Source organism: Ambystoma mexicanum, chromosome 4q (genome assembly GCF_040938575.1).
Source record: "Ambystoma mexicanum isolate Mex_15411 chromosome 4q, UKY_AmexF1_1, whole genome shotgun sequence".
In the NCBI taxonomy this organism is placed as follows: Eukaryota; Metazoa; Chordata; class Amphibia; order Caudata; family Ambystomatidae; genus Ambystoma; species Ambystoma mexicanum.
Window position 1 is genome coordinate 869,818,835 of NC_090928.1, and position 13,872 is coordinate 869,832,706.

The following is a 13,872-nucleotide window of genomic DNA, read 5'->3' on the forward strand; positions in this document are numbered from 1 at the left end:
TACGAGCATCCTAATTCCTTAACAATGCCCTACCCCAATTTCTAAGACCTGGAGAAAGAGATTCGATTTTGAGATATTCATTTACTATGATTGTAACAGTGTGCAGGTATTTTACTTTAAAACCATTGGTGTGAGCCTTCTCGACAGTTTGGGCCCAGCATTCCTCTTGTACCTCTCGCACCACTGTAATCTGACAAAGCAATATTCTATTAGATAGACCCTCTGATCGGCAGGAATTTCACTTAATCACACCCAGAAAGGCATCATCTGGGTTCCAATTGGTCTCAAGGTTCAGAGTGTTGTCAGAAAGAGCACCTCATTTCTATTCAGCTCTTCATGAGGGAGATGACTTTTCAATTAAAATGTGTATTCTTGTATAGCTACGACTGAGTGTGATTGTGCTAAATAACGTATTGTTGTTTAACATAATATGCTTATTCAAACGCATCTTCTTTGAATCTTGGGGGCCACAATAAACTGGCTTTGTTGATATTTATTATTTATAGAAAGAAATATAAATTTGACAAGCAAGTGTTCATATTTCTATGATTAGGATTGTCATGATGAATCAGAATTTGTATTTCATAAATTGTTGCGACATACAGTTTCCAAGTTATTTAACAAAGAAGTGTCTTTACAATGTATCATTATTCCTAATCATGCACATTTTAAATTGTTAGTTTGTAGGGGCTTGGTTCTTGATATGAGAGGTCATCAACCATCTTCTGTGCAAATTACATTGATCTTCTTCACTTATGGGAAACCAATACCTGTGTTCCAAGTTAAAAGAATAATTCAGCTTATGGGTGAGTTTTTCCAAGTACACATATACATACGGGGAACCGTCATTACTTTCATGAATGACTTTTAAGTCAAAGGTTAATGTGGACACTCATCATCATCTTTACATATTTTGATTTCTCCATTAACAAACTGCAAAATAAATACGGAATCCCATAATCCAAATTAGTACCCGGCACGCACGGTGCAATGGGAATACAGCATGGTGATTGGCTCATTTGCGAGCCATACCACATGGTATTCCCTTTTACGCCGTGCGTGCCGGCTACTCTGTTCCCGGCAAGGGGCGTGGCAGCCCCTCAGTCAATGAGGAGGCTCGAAACGGGGCAATCCCCGCTCCGAGCCTCCCCATACCTGGAGGCTTCCCTCGTACCCCACTGGGAACTCGGGTAATACATTTTTTTTCCCTTTCCTCCTCCCTCCTCCTACCCCACCCCACTTACCTTCTATCTCGCAGTCTCCGGCGGGGGACGATGGAAACCTCCAGCCGTGTGGAGACTCGGAGCGGGGCCATCCCCGCTCCAAGCCTCCACACGGCTGGAGGCTTCCATCGTCCCCCGGCGGAGACCACGGTACGTTTTTGTATTTTTTCTTCCCCACCCCACTTACCTTCTTTTTTCTTTTTTTTCTCGGGAGCGGACGTGCTGAGAACAGAGTGTTCCCAACGCGCCCGCTCCCGATGGCTGCCATGGAAAGGGAAAACGGACTACATTTTCCCTTTCCCGCCGGCCATTTTTTTTGCCGTTTTTTTTTATTCTGTTCCGAAACGTGTTTCGGAACAGAAAAAAAGCAATTAGTACCATTAGTACCACGGTCTAACGGGCCGGGTACTAATGGCAATAAGCCCCTTGAGTGTGGGCCAATACCGCCCGCAGTAATGCCCCCCCCCCGGGGCTTTGTTACGGCCCAAGCGTGCTACGTGGGGCGGTATTGGCCCGCAATCTCGTGGCTTATTGCCACATTAAATACATGCAAAACCAGGTTCCTCCAATAATTAAAACAATATGTAAAATCACTATATGGCTTATTTCTGTAAAATGTATAATAAAGAAACCCACCATGAGAGCAAGATACCTGGAGGCCTATCCAGGCAAATATGTATTTCAACCTAAACATCACAGTTAATTGCATAGAACATAACCTCAATCAAAAGCTGATTGCATCATCTAAAACTACCAATTATCCTAATTTCAAAGGATTCATAAGAGACAAGGCTGTACATAAACATCTGATCCTCACACTTGTTTGAATAAAACATAGCTTACTTGCATGTCTATATTCTGTTTTGCAGGAAGAGGGGTCTCAATAAGTGCTTATGCAGACTAAGTAGCGAAAACTTATTAGCAAAAAGTGCTCTCATATTGCAGGCACACTTTGCAGATCCACCCACCCACCTTCTACATTGATAAGGGGGAGTGCATTTAAATGGACAATTAGCAACAACCTCCTTCATTCTGAAGATCTATATCGGCAGATTTTCCCTTGACGGGTTGTATGTAAGCATACATCTGCATAAAACGTTAACAAGGACAGGTACTGAATATTTCAAATGTCTGTCTCTCTCGCCCTCTTGCCAGCTCTAATCTTAATAGCTGTTTTGAGGTGACTTAATGAAACAAAACATGTTAGATCCCAATGCTCCCCACAACAGGCAGACCCTTAATACCACCGTTATACCAATCAAATGTATCTATAACTGACGAAAACACAATTTCTGATACTAATGCAATCATATGAGTAGCACAGGTGTACTTTTAAAAAGTAGATTAGGAATATGGACTGGGTCAGCACAGCTAAAGTCAGTACCCCAGTTAAGATCTAAATGCATTACAAGGAGAACAGAGGGAAGGTCCAGTATTCGACACAAACCTGTATCCTGCACCACCTGTAATAACTCAGAATCTGAGTGTCCCAAGATTTTACTGCCATATACAATTATTGAACAATGTGCCCCCTACAAGAAATTAACTGAATCTTAAATGCTCTTTGAGCCTAAGAGCGGCCCTCCCACTAACTTCTTTATATGTCGAATCCAAGTGCCACTCTTCTAAGAGAGTAGGCCAATACAGGCGTATAAATCAACGTCCTCAATTCTACTTCCATTAAGAGACCAAAGATGGGGTTCCCCCAATTCCCAACTTACTTAATTTGTGTTTTGGTTTTATTTAGTTTCTAGCTATGGTTATGAAAGCAGCCATTAGCATACTCTAACATTGCTGAAGCCCCACCCATGTTTGAGCCAAGATAACTGTATCATCTGCATGAAGGAGCACACTGTAAGAGGTTTCCATCAGAAATAGTGGATACGTTTTCCTACCAGAGATATGAGGGTCACAATCTGAAAGGAATAGGATAAATAGATGCAGTGCTAATGGTCATCCTGTTTGACCCCTTTATTAGTGGTGAAAAACAGAGTATAATTACCCATTCTTGATTAATGAGCCAAAGTGTCTCAGCACAGTTAGACAAGAATTGATAATTCATTTAGAACCCTGTGATGTGTCAGAAGAAGGACATGGACTTGGCTTAGACATGTCACCATTAATTTTATTAAAGAATAAGAATAAGGTCTATCATTCCCTATGCTACAATTCGTCCCTACCATCCACAACTTACTATGGTACTTGTCAGTCATCAGTGAAAAGCCCACATTAATCAGTTATGACAAACGGGGGTGTGGGGGAGTGACCATTCTCAGCCTGAAGCAGGAGGCTTTCTAAAATTAAACATAAAACAAGACATGCCGTAGGTATGCCTAGTGGGAGTTGTGGGGTCACTGGTCCCTGAAATGTTCCACCCTGTGCCAATAATGACAACACTGATGCCACGCATATGCTCTCAATGCCTCTCGAAGCAGTCGCTCAGCACAGTTCTCGTTTTGTGTTGTCTTTTAAGAACTATCTCTTCCACAATGCAAGAGCAAGCAGCCAGTAACCACCGGACTTTAAGAAAAACAACCGAAAATCACAGAATGTAGCAATGCCAGCAGATTGTGAAATGGCAACAACACCCAGCTGCATCCAACACATCAGAGAAGCAAACTACTCACCCTCCAAGCAGAAAAACGAACGCTCAGTTTACAGCATGGCAGCGAAACTCCTAACTGCTTGTAAAACTATTCTGGAAAAGGAGATAGCGAAGAAAGGTTTTTACAGCCTATCAGCTGTGTAGCCCCCCTCCTGGGGAAAAGGCAGGCACTGATTGGTGCAGGGAATCAGCTGAGCACTGCAACTAATGGAGAGGGTGGGGTTGAGACAGTCCCTGCAAACAGAGTCCTGCACTATAAAAGCAGACAGCAGCAGAGGCAGAGTGTTGCGTGTACCGGTGAGGTCACAGGTGGAGTTGGGGGAAAGACCAAGATACCAGGTGGAGGAAAGATCGGAAAGCAGACTGTTGGAGAGGTGAATTTTGAACAGGTGAGGTATTTGAGAGTAAGTTGTATCAGTAGTGTGTACTGTAGTGTATTGCAGTGCATGAAGTGGCGAGGGGGAGTTTAGGAGTTGGGAGTGACAGTGAGTGAAAAAAAGAGTAAAACTGAACATAGTGTGGGAGATAGTTGTTAGCATGAGAGGGAGTGAGTGTTAGCAGAGAGTAGAAGTCGAGTGGAAGGGGCAGGACATATTAGGAAAGTGGGGAGGGGCTGATACTAGTGAGAATGGGGATGGTCAAGGGTTGAGCAGGGCACTATATCCTTGAGTTTCTTTTACTGTGAAGGGGTGAGCAGGGCACCATATCCCTGAGTGTATTGTCTTGTGAAGGGGTGTGCAGGGCAACATATCACTGAGTTTCTTGTATTGTGAAGGGATGAGCAGGGAACCATATCCCTGGGTTTCTTGAGTAGAGACGGGATGAGCAGGCTAACATATCCCTGAGTTTCGTAAGTATTTTTTATTTATTTATTTTTATTTTATTTTATTGTTTAAAGTGTGGACCTATCTTGAGAGCAGCTGAGTGCTGTACAGAGTGTGGGTAGCCGGCATTTGGGCTGGCATCCTTTAAGAGTAATGCAGTAAGAAAGCCTTAACTAAAAATACAAACAACCATAATAAATCACCAAAACAACACAAACCAAGCACCATCCCAACTCAAGTCAGCACACAGACTATTAAGGGCGTGTTAATCAATGCCAGATCGCTGGTAGCTCATGCGACAGGCATTGCTAATCTAATCACTGCTGACAACCTAGACTTGCTGGCCATCAGAGAATTCTGGCTGCATGCTGCAGCAGGACCATCAATCCTGCTTGCTGTGCCACACAATTACACAATTGTAAGAGAGGAGAGAGCAGATGCCAGAGGTGGCAGAATTGCCATTAAAGCCAAATCAAACCTAGACCTTAGACTAGCCACCTAACATAAATTCTCATCCTGCGAACTACTGACTGCCAAAATACCAACCGACAACTCCCACACCATAACAATACAGCTAGTATACAGACCCCACGGGCCTATAAGCACTTTCACTGACGATCTGATGCTACTAATGACAATGTCAAAACATCATCCCAAATCTTAATACTGGGTGATTTTAATCTGGGACTGAACGACCCCAATGATCCTCAAGCACTAATAATCACCACAACAATGACAGAACAAGTCTTTAAACTAAAAGGCACCCAACCTACCCAAAACAAAGGCAGGTCACTTGATTGGGTAGACGACCTTAATTGTGACACTTCAATCACAGCCACCACTCCCCAATCTTGGACAGATCACTATCTCCTGTCATTCACCCTCCCAATAAACCCTCAAAGAACTAAACTAAACCTAACAGTACCTCCATGCCAGACAAGAAACAAACATAACATCACGATGGAGGCCATCCTGCCACTTGTGATCCACGCTAAATGCATCAGAGGATATCACTGACCCTAACAAACTAGTATAGATATAGAACTCTTGTATGACCAAAGCCTCTGGATATCATTTCCCCCCTCAAATTGCGCAAAGGTAAACCAAGAGCGTATTTAAACACTTGGTTCACCCCTGAATTTAAAAATCTGGGGGGGGGGAAAGAAAGCTAGAATCCATCTGGAAACTCAGCCCGTCCGCGGAGAACAAAACGAATCTAAGGAATATATCTGCAAAATACAAGGAAGAAATACTGAGCACTAAACGGGAATCATACAATAATAGAATCAATCAGGCCAGCTCCAGCACCAAAGAGCTATTTGTGATCCTTAAAGAGATGGAGACACCTATTACCCCAGTGGATACATGAGTTAAGGGCCAACTCTGGTGCACGAACATTCCGAATGCTCTCACCAATAAAATAGCCACTCTGCAATCTAAAATTTCTCAAAAACGGAAAAATGTACAAACATAGGCAGCATCCAACAAAACATAAAACCGAATACCAATCCACCTTAGGAATTTAAATTCTCTAAAATGTCTGTCTTGGACGTTCAAAAATCATTGCCTCCCTCAAACCCACATGTTGCCAAGGTGATAGCTGCCCAGCGCAAATAATCAATGATGCTGCTAGAGATCTAGCACCCTTCATATCCAAACTAATCAACGGCTCATTTACATCGGGCATAGTACCTAGTAACTTAAAGGAATCATGGGTTTTACCACTACTTAAAAAACAATCTCTGGACCTGACTATCCCGACAAATTATAGGCCATTTACGACTATGCCTTTTTTCTTAAAGATTCTGGACAGAGTAGCCTATCTACAGATCTAAGAATATCTAGAGATTAACCACCTCCTAGGGACTCACCAATCGGGATTTAGATCTCAACATGGGACCGAAACGGCACTTATTGACCTAAAAGCTCAGTGATTAACTGAAGGACAATGGGAAAATGGCCTTACTACTATTATTGGACCTATTGACGGCATTCGACGTGGTTGGCCATAAGGTACTATGCAACCACCTCGCCGCCACAGCCCACTTCTCCCAGAATGCCATTACTTGGACACAATCTTTTCTAAATAATAGAACTATGAGAGCGTTCTCCCCCTCAGCAGCAGCCAACCCTATTCCCATCAAATGTGGAGTCCCACAAGGCTCCTGTGTATCACCCCAATGTACAACATTTTCACTAAGCCCCTGTCCGATAAACTGGATCGTCTGGGTGTCACGTACACCAACTACGCAGATGACATCCAGATCCTCCTTCAGTTGTCGGGTACTTATGAGGATGATGTAGCATTAGTGAACAAAATATATCTCATCATTCAGGCATGGATGACCACACACAGCCTCTGCCTGAATGATGACAAAACGGAATTGCTGATTGTAGGTTCCACAGCTAACCGAAAAAAAACTTAACTCAGACTACACCTCCTTCAACATTGATGGAAACAAGATCCTAGTGGCCAAAGAGGTAAAAACCCTAGGTTTTTGTCTCGACGCAACACTAAATCTACATAAACAGGTAAACGTTACGGTCTCAGCCACGGCATACAGCGAAAACTAATCAGGGCATGCAAACCCCTACCCTCTAAGGAAAGCTACATCACAATGGCCAGAGTATTAAACTGTCCAAGCTGAATAATTGCAATGGACTCTATTTGGGAGCCAATAAATGTATGCTCAACAAACTACAAACTTTACAAAACAATGCTTTCAGATTAGCACTGATCATCCCAAGAAGAGCTCACATATCTGAAACAAGTAGACAAAAGAAATGGCTATCAATCAAAGACAAGATTCAACTTAAAACCATGTGCCTCACCTACAAAGCCCCCCCTGTACTTAACAGAAATGTTTAAGTTAAACCCATCTACCCGATCCATTAGATCAATCGAATAAACTTGGCCTAATAGTCCCTAGATACAAACTGCAAAAATCTAGTGGGATCAGCTTCCCAGTAATGGCTGCCCAGCTGTGGAACTCGCTCCCACTACCCTTAAAAAAAACTAAATCATTTGCTAACTTCAGAAGTAACTCCATCAAATGGCTAACCGAATAGTATTATCACTCCACCTCTGAACCTCCGATCCGAAACATTTCACTGCAAAACCTGAACAACGTAGTATCTTTAGTATTATTTTTAGTGTAACAATGTAATTATTGAATTATGATTTTGTTCTCTTGTAAATCTGTTGTATATATTATCTGTATGTCTGTAACCTATGCAACCATCAAAAGCGCCCAGATACCCCTGGGTTAAGGCGCGCTATAGAAATAAATAAAACAAGCAAACAAATAGTGCTGTGAGATCTGTGCATCCATTGGAATTAGTCCTTGGTTAGGTGTTGTTGCAAGAGCCATTCAGAGGTTTGCGAAATTAGAGATTGTGGGGCATTCCGAACCGACACGAAGATCGAAATTCAGAGGGTGAGTGCATGACAAGAGAAGGATTGTTTGCAGATCCTCTCTTTGCAGATAAATTGTGATTCAAGCCAATTGGTCAATTTGCTGTGCGAGGAGCATATGCCACCAGATATGTGGAGTTTAGCAACTAGGTACACTGGTGTGCTACTCACAACTGCTTTGTAGGTGATACATGCAGTCTTGAACAGTATCCTGGGTTGTGGTGGAAGCCAATGTAGTTCACGTTGGATGGGGTAATTTGGTCAAATTTCTGTGCCCCTGTAATAAGACATGCTGCAGAGTGGTGGACTGCTTTTAGAGGCGCCAAGTGAGCAACAGGGAGACCTGTCAGGAGAGCATTTCCCCCATCAATGTGTGCAATACCACTGGTGGCTGCACTATGGTCTGTAAGTCCTGAGGCGGGATGATGGGTTTGATTTTTTTTCGAAGGGTAGAGATTCTGAGCCAGGCTATTTGCACCTTTTTGGCTACGTGTTTCTGGAAGGACAGATTGCTGTCAATTGTGAATCCTAAGGAGTTTGCTGAGTGTGAGTTTGGATCAAATACTTCGAGTTGCATATCATTAAGCCATTGTTGGACAAGTTGCTTTTTAGTGGGGGCAGATGAGGATGTATTCAGTCTTGGATTGGTTTAGTTTGAGGTAGACAGTCAACATCCAGGACTGGATGATGGCTAGGTAATCGCAGAGACGAACGATGTCCTGTGTGCTATTTACTTTAAAGTACAACTGAGTATCTTCTGCGTATTGGTGAATGGCTATATTGGGATCTTTGAGGAGAGTGCCAGAGGCTCCATATAAAGGGTTAAAAGGATTGATGAGAGGATGGAGCCTTGGGGGAATCAGCAGGAGGCCTGGGGGTCAGTTATAACACAGGTCCATCTGGACAGCCTGGTGTCTGCCTGAGAGATAGCAGGTAAACCAATTCAGAACAGTGCCAGAGAATCCCATCCTGTCAGCGAGGAACTAGAAGAGGATGCAATGGTCTACGGCGTCAAATGCAGCCAAGAGGTCAAGGATGAGTCGCCCTTATCCATGATTTGGAGACCATCATCCACCACCTGTATGGTGGCTGTCTTAATGTTATACTTTGGGCAACACCCGGACGATAGTCATTTAGGGGGTGAAGTTGTTTGATTCTGGTTAGTAGTTGTGTTGTAAATACTTTTTCCAAGATTTTGCCAATGAACGGGAGGCTTGTAATGGGCCTGTAGTTGACCAGGTCGTCTGATCTAGGGTTGGTTTCTTCAAAAGAGGTTGTATGAGACCAGTCTTAAGGATACTCAGGAAAGATCCTTCTGTGAGGGAGGCATTGATGATGCTGAGGAGCGCATTGAACGCCAGGCCTGGCAGGTCAATTGTTTATTAATGGAGGTTGGAATTATTTTGTCAGAATAAGAATATGGTTTGAGGAAGGCAATCATTTTGAGGATATCCAGGGGAAAGAGGAGAGAATTCTGGTCAGAGTGGCAGTGTGTGAGCCGGGATACTAATGCTGTGGGAGGTTTATTCAATGGTCTCTTGGATTTTGTCTATTGTTTCAATAATAAATGGGTTAATTGCAGGTACCTCTGGGTCGGGTGAGGGTTTTGGTACAATGCTTCACTCCTGTTAGAGCCTTTCGCAATGGTGGTGGAGTAATAAGACGCGTTGGCCTTGGTAATCAGAATCATATGGTTTGCACGCAGAGATTTGAGGTTGGTGAGGTCTCTCAAGTTATGGTTTTTGCACCACCGTTTCTCTAGGGCTCTGATTGGGCATATGATGCAGGCGTGCTTGGGGGTGTACCATGGGGCAGATAGTTTGGTGTTAGCCCAAATGGATTTTAGAGGGGCATGAGTGTCCACCGGTTTCATAGCAGAGTTGATGAATAATTCCAGGAAGCCTCAGGTATTCCCTGTGGTGGGGAAGTCTGAAAGGTTTGCTTCTAACATATTGACTGGGAACGTTTTGAATGAGCGGCAATGAGTGAGGGGACATTTAGCCTGACCTTTGTGAGCCATAGTCGAGTGGGTGACTGAGAATGGGATGGTGGCATGGTCAGACCAGTCAAGTGGGGTAGGGTCTACACAGATGATGGAGGGGGATGATGTGAAGACTTAATCTATGGTGTTGCCTCTGTTATGCACGGGGAGAGCACAATTTGCTTAAGGTCCATGAAAGCGATTATTGCGAAAAGCGTGCTTCAGATGTGGTTGTCAGCCTTTTAAATCAGAGTCATTATTTGTATGTAAATATGTGCTCTTTGGATGTAAATATGTGCTCTTTGTATGTAAATATGTGCTCTGTAAAGTGCTTGGATTAAGGCGCTATATAAATAACACATCATTATCATTATCATTATCATTTTCATTAGAATCACACAGAAAGATATTCATTGAATTTGCTAATTTGTCAGAGGAGTGTAAGTTGGAGATGTCTGCAATGAAAGAGTCACTCCTGTGTGGTGGTCTGTAGAAATGGACGAAGGTCATGGCTTCCTTGTGTGAGAGAAGGAACCGAAAGTTGAGTGAATCAAATGGGCTTGTTCTGGTAGAGGGGATGATGGAGCATCCTGTGGATGATTGCCACCACTCCGCCTCCTGCCCTTCCTGGCTGGTCGGCATAGCAAAGCAGAGTGTTGGAGAGGTGAGTTTTGAGCATGTGAGGTATTTGAGAGAGAGTGGAATCAGTGTAGTGTATTGCAGTGCAGAAAGTGTGGAAGGGGAGTGTAGGAGTTGGGAGTGAGAGAGAAAAACTGAACACAGTGTGGGAGATAGTTGTTAGTGTGAGAGGAAGTGAGAGTTAGCAGCGAGTGAGGATAGTAGGGAGGATGTAGAAGTGGTGTTCATGAGTAAGATGTAATAGGGAAGTGAGGAGGGGGTGAGGCTAGTGAGAGTGGGAATTGTGATGGTGTGCGCTAGACACCATATCCCTGAGTTTCTTGTATTCTGAAGGGGTGAGCAGAGCATCATATCCCTGAGTTTCTTGTATTGTGAAGAGGTAGCAGTGCATCATATCCCTGGTTACTTGAGTAGCGAAGGGGTTAGTAGCGCACCATATTCCTGAGTTTTGTGAGTAGTTGTAATAGGAGTAGAGCTGAAAGACTTGTAGTAGCATGGAGAAGGTAAAGAGTTGGGGCGTAGGAAAGGTAGGTGAAGTTTGTAGGACGGAGGTGAGTAGGGGTGAGGAATAGAATAGTAAAGATAAGGGGGTGATAAAATCCAGAGCCACACATACAACACCCTCTAGAATTAACCTATGTGGTAGTGATAGAAATAGGTAGGACGTCCCTGAGTGAGACAGATATCCAGTGTTTGCGGAACACCCCCTTAGAGCAATTTAGTGAACAGACAGTTGGGGTTACCGATCTGTAGAAACTAACCAGGGCTATCAACACCTGGGCTATGGTGGGATTCCCTCGGGAGTTGAGAGAGACAGAGAGGGACAGCCCTAGTGCCACCTTCCTGTACCCCTTTTCCAGCCGATATGCCTTGTTATAACCTATGTATGTTCTGCAATTCTAAATGAAGCTTTAAAGAACCACAACATAGCCCTACTGTGTGCAATAATAATGAAAACCCTTGAAATAGGAGCAAGACTGTGTTGTATTCAGGCCATTTGTCACACAGTGCACTGTGCAAACTACTCTCTCCTGGCCCTATCCCTAACCTAATAACGAAAAACAGGAGAATGCCTCCCTTTTCCTGGTATGTTCACTTCCTGTAAACTTCAATTCAGCTTGATATTCTCTAAATGCCTCTGGTGACTACTTTTATCAATTCATACAGTTCCTGGACTTTCCTTTCGCTACTGTTCTCTTATAGTTATCAACTTCTTGTTTTGTTTTCTAATAGATTCCTTTATCAGTAGTAGTGATTTCCTTTTTTTCCCCTGATGGGATTATTATGGATTCACAACTCACCTTGATTAGGCTTTCTCTGGGTTTTAGTTTCTCTTCTGTACTTATTAACTCTGGATTTAGCTGAGTATCAAGTTGCCCTCTAATGGATATTGGTATAATACTCTTTTTTTCTCTCACTGGGACGAGTGTGAGTTTTAACATAATGGGCCTCATTACGACCTCGGCGGTAGCCATGCCGGTATTGGCGGCATGGCTGCTGCCGAAATCGCGTCCGGGTCCGGGTTCCCAGAATGAGGGATTAGCGGGCCATTCTGAGTTCAGAGGGCCTGGTAATTCCTCCCTTCAAGGACCCGGACCTTCCCCATTCCCATTTCAGCCCCCAGAGGGCTGAATGGGAATGGGAGAGGGAGCAAACAACGGGCCGATTACGAGTGGCCCTTTGTTTGCTCCCTCTTTCCCTCGCGGGACCCGGTAAGCACGCCTGGTTTTACCTCGTAATGTGGTGGAACAGGTTTAACGGGTCCGCATCCTTTTGCGGCACACTTTTAACCCGTTCCGCCAGGGTCGTAATGAGGCCCAATGATTCTCATTCTCTCTTCCAAATATCAATTTCATATACTATTTATCTTCACTGTGATGAGTATTAGTACTATCACAATGCTTCTCATTCCCATAAGGGTTCTCCTTTATTTCACTGGTTTTCAATATTAAAGTTTCTTTTCTGATACTGGAATGAGTATGATCATCCCCACAAGACTTCTTATTTACTTCACTGGTTTTAAATTTCAACGTTCCTTTTTCTATACTGGAACCAGTATGAGCGATCTCATGCAACTTTGCTGTCTGACTCCTGGGTCTCCCGCTTTCCCTGTTACCTGCGACCGGTAGGGAAATTGTCACTTGGGTTTCCCTTTTCTTCTGCAGTTCTCCTTGATTCATCTGGTGTCATGATTCCTGCCCCTAATGTCCCCAGCGCTCCAAGATGTCAGGCTGGAGCCAGGCCACAATCACCTACATGGCCCTCAAGGGCCTCTCCATCCCTCCAAAGACCCACTTGGAGTCAGATTTGGAGCTTGTGGCACCAGACTCACTCACTCCCATAGGATAACATTGGGGATTGGACTTGTAGTGCATTGATGGGGACAAGATGGATGCCCCCACATATTTCGTTTCCCAGAACTGCATGTGCAGTCTAGTCTTTTGGGTGTGGTTCAGCCCAGAGACACCTGGGATACCCAGAGACTATTTAAGCCACGCCCAGGCTGAGAAACATGCTTTGCGTTTTCTGCACCTGCAGCGTGACACTCACCGTGTTCGGATTGGTCTCCAGTAGGCCTGCATCTTTCTTCTGCACTTAGCTCCTGCAAGAACAAGAACACCGTTTGGAACAGCCTTACCTTGCAGCGCTTCTGCCCATCATTCATCGCTCCTTCTGCTCTGCGGGCATCTTCGGCGGTGTCATTCTCATGGAAAAGGGAAAAGAACAGAAAAAAGGCATTAGTAAGCATTCTGCAAATCTTCGCTTATTTTTAAATACTGTACGAGCTTCAAACGCTTACCTGAATCCGAGCCGCTCTGGGGGAACTCTGTCTCCGGAACTTCTCATCCATCTGCAAGAGGGAAAAGACACTCCAGGTTAGCGTGGAAATGTCTAGAGGCGCCGCATACCAAGCTTACTCACTGCATTTGTTCTTCATAACCGGCATCCACGCTGAAAACGTCGCAGCACCTAAATGTCACAGAAAAATAACTCAGTTCAATACAAATACAAAAGGGGTGCATCACGCATCGCGCTCTCACTCACCTTCAGCGCTACTCATCTCAGCAGCACGCTGCCATCCCCTGACGCCGGCCATCATCTAAGGAAGGAAAGGAACGAAGTTAGAGAACTGTTCAAAAGACTCATCATACTTACCTGTCGGACTCTTGCCAGTGAAGTAACTA